Source organism: Somniosus microcephalus, chromosome 12, assembly GCF_052327205.1.
Source record: "Somniosus microcephalus isolate GS21.2 chromosome 12, FLI_Smic_1.0, whole genome shotgun sequence".
Classification (NCBI taxonomy): Eukaryota; Metazoa; Chordata; class Chondrichthyes; order Squaliformes; family Somniosidae; genus Somniosus; species Somniosus microcephalus.
In genome coordinates, this window is record NC_140998.1 from 123044788 (window position 1) to 123048636 (window position 3849).

The 3849-nt window shown below is 38.9% G+C and overlaps 1 long non-coding RNA gene across 1 annotated transcript; it reads right to left on the bottom strand.

Annotated features, from left to right (window-relative positions):
- Positions 1-2025: 2025 nt before the first annotated feature.
- LOC147109500 (uncharacterized) lies at positions 2026-3585 on the bottom strand. Its single transcript, XR_015080431.1, has 2 exons — positions 3262-3585; positions 2026-2364 (listed from the first exon to the last, which is right to left on the bottom strand). It is a non-coding gene; the product is annotated as an uncharacterized LOC147109500 (long non-coding RNA).
- Positions 3586-3849: the final 264 nt, after the last annotated feature.

Genomic DNA, 3849 nt, shown 5'->3' on the forward strand with positions numbered 1-3849 from the left:
GGACATTAAGTAATTATCGACAACCCATAATACTACACAGCAAAAGTAACATGCACCTAATTTTCTGTCAAGAATTACCTAGAAAATTGATTCAGATTTCTGTGTATAATTAAATTCTTATTTAAATACATCCAGTAAAAATAATGATCAAACTGTTTTGTTTCTGTAGTCTAATGATATATTCCTCAGAGACCTTAACACCTTGATATAATTCTGGAACTGACTGCAAGGAGTGCAATTGAAACAGTTAAATCACATGCTCCCTCCTAATCAATGCAATACACACACAAACCCACAGACATCCTCCTCTCCCCCACAGAGAGTCAGAATACCAACCAGTCAACAGACTCAACCATAGCAAGCACCCACTACTCTGTGTAAAACCATAAAAAAGAGCTTCTGTTGTTTCATTTTCTTCCTTTAAGATACACTTAAAAATAGACCACGTTAATCATTCTTCATATATGCAGAATTGTGACACATTGTGGACTTGACCAGACAGAAACACTTGTGGTTTTACCACTCATGCAGCATTCTGTAGCTTTCACTCATTGAACAAATATTGTATGCACTGGGCTATGAAGTGTCCTTTATATATCAAACTGTATCGTTCATATCATTGTATAAACATTTCTTGGTAATTTAACAAGTAAAAACATCAACACTCCAGATGCTATGATACCATAGATGATTATCCTATACCATAACCTTTTGGCCCTGCTGTTATTATTAGATTTAGCCGACTGAGTTTTTAGCAATAATCATAAAACTGTACATATCTGCAACAAAATTAAAGCGTGTTGCACATTCCTTGTTAATACTAAATCATGAGATAAGAGCTGGAGGGACCCGTTAAATTATGATAATCGACTTTCAGCTCCTGTGCCATTAATCTGTGTTATTATTTTCTTACCTCATATCAACTCCAATGCAGTTAGCATCCTCAGAGCACAATGTTTCAAGGGGGCATATTTTGCTCTAAATTTTGCTACTAAACAGCGGAAGTTTATACTGACAGTTTAGTAAACTACATTTTTCCGCAAGCTTTATACACAGAGGATGTATACCCCAAAAGTCAAAGATAAACATTAGAAAACTAATACAGACTACACATTAATAAGGACTAAAATCAGTTGAGCCAGCATAAGGCAGTAATTCAATGTCCAGGTTCTGCTGACGCTCACGAACTACTCAAGTTTCACTCAAGTGGTTTATGACCTTATCTGAAGCGTTCAGATGAATCATTGCCTTGTAACTTGCTGCCAGCCATTGACTATCTTTGATTTATCATATGTTACAATCAAACAATTCTAGACAAGAATCAACTATGGCATCAAACACAAGTGATAGCTTCAAGGCTAGCAATTAGAAATCAAGCAATATTAAATTTATCTTTGAACTTATTATTCTCATCATACTCCTGTGCCCATCAACCTGCCAGCTTTGGCACGACTATACTGTAAACAATCTGGTAACATAGGTTCTCCTGTTAAAGCACTTTTAATAAATCAATGCAGAGTTACAGTTGACTTAATCGCTGTTTCATTTTGAGTGGAAGTTTATTAAATATACCCGTTTAGATTTACCTAAATTACTGTCAAGAGATTTTAAAAAATCTCTCTTCTCCTAAAGGTACTGATTACCTGCTGAGGTAGAGTACCACAGGCTCCAGCCACCATTCAGTACCTCGCCAAGTGAGAACTCTTCATCTGCAAGTCTAGTCGGTGAGTATCAGCAGTTTACTTTGCCATGGAAAGCATCATAGCCAAGCCAATACTGTCCCCTACTGACATCCTCACAGGTGCACTTTTCAGCGGTGGGTGGGGGGGGTGTCATTGGATAGTATTCGGGAGTGGAAACCTTGGTGGAGTTTCCTCCTCACTACTGCACGCTCACTGAGACCAGCTGTGGAGCTCCTACTGCCAGTTCTGCTAATAGACCAGGGATCGAACCTGGGGCATTCCTGATATCTGTATGGGTGCTGCATTCACGCATTCAAGACACTTAAAAAAACCAAAAGCAGGCTGCTTGTTGATAATAATTTAATTCTGCTTTGGATTTACTCATCACCATCTGTTGCCTCAACATCAACTGCACTTGCGGCTACTGGACAGGATTATGGAAAAAGTCAATTATTAGACTGCAATGATCTCTCATTTCACTGAAAATCTGACCTGCTGAGCCAAATTGTGTTGACTGGGATAAGGTGGAGAAACAAAACCAGCTGTGGTTATCAGGCTGTTGACTATCTCTGTTGATTGAAGGGTCGAGTGTATGTGGTGAAAATTCTTCTTACCTGCAATTTTCCTATGAACCTCAACAAGGTGCTTGCACATTATAATGAAGCTCCCTCTGCCTGGTTGTCTAAAATGGTAAAAGATAAACTGGCTGAATAATTATCGTTAACCACAATAAGATTTTGTGTATTTTGCTGTCAGCCAGTGTGATGGATACTCGTTGCAGGGCTGAATCCCACCACTGTCCAAATGGGTACAAGTGCCTCAGCTCTAAGGGTGCTGCTGCAGTTTCATTATTCACAAATGTTAAAAATAGGAATCCTGAAGCAATATTTACAGTTTCTAAAGCAACTGCAGTTTTGTACCTTATTTAGAGTGGCAAAATTGATAGATTGTAGAGGATCATAAAATATTTTTGAGCCAATTAACTTCTAAGACTTTTGCTTTTTGGTAATACACAACAGTACAACCAACCCAATAATGACCTAAAGGAGTGCTAATCTCTGAAGTGAAATCCCTTCGGTTTAACATGAAAACACTTTCCATGATGTGAGAGGACTCACCCATACTGCCAAATCCTGTTAACGGTACACAATGAATATAAGCAGATTTGATAGCGGCAAACCAAATTTTATTACCTGACAGTAAACCTCACTGGCTATCATTCACATTACATGTCAGATTGAGTTTGAAATGAAAGCACTACTGAATAAAGAACAGAAATTAAAGCAAAGCGATGTTTCTGTGATGAACTGTTTGGTGTAACCTTATCCTGTGCCTTTAGTGAAATGTAGTGACCTTATAAAGCACAGTGCTGCAATATGATTTTCCTTTGTATAAATCATTGTAGTGCTCCAGAAAAAATTAGAAAAATGATTTAATTAAATAACGATTTGTCTGTCAATTCAGCAACAGGAACCCAGACAATAATGATATTAAGTTTCTAATCAATCAAATTACTATATATTTTTGAAGGTATATAACATTCTATATGCTTTTTTGCAAGCTTCCATGGGGCACATACCTTATCTACAAGAGGGTGGGCAGATGTTGGGTTCACAGGTCAATGCTACTACAGCTCCTGACTGATCAGCGGTAGCCATCCAATGAGGATTACCCTTTCACTTCCCCTCACTCCCTTCCTTCAGGGATACGTTACGCTACTGCTCAGAACCAGCCTGTTCTGTGAAGCCAAGACTAAGATCAAACCTCCAGTACGTGGCATTTCCTGAGTTTTCCGCCACAATGCCTCAACACAAAGTCATGGAGTTTCCTCTAGGGGCGCAATCGACAAAATACGACCAGAATGCACTAGACATTGCGCCGGATTTGCCGAGGGGCAGCCACGCTCAAGTTTCCTTATTTGTAAACGCATTAACTCAAACTCATTAGCATAAACATGAGCATAAAATCTCCCATGAATCAGCACAATCAAGCAGCGTAATCGATCGCAAGCGATTGGTGACTGGAACAGCTTGACAAAGAGGAGTGGGATTACCAGGAAATGAGCCAATCTTCAACTGACTGATTCAATACGCCCGGTCTTTCTTTTTAATTGACTGCTTTGATCTGCTCTTGGTCCATAAGACCTGTGACCAACAGTCAATTGACC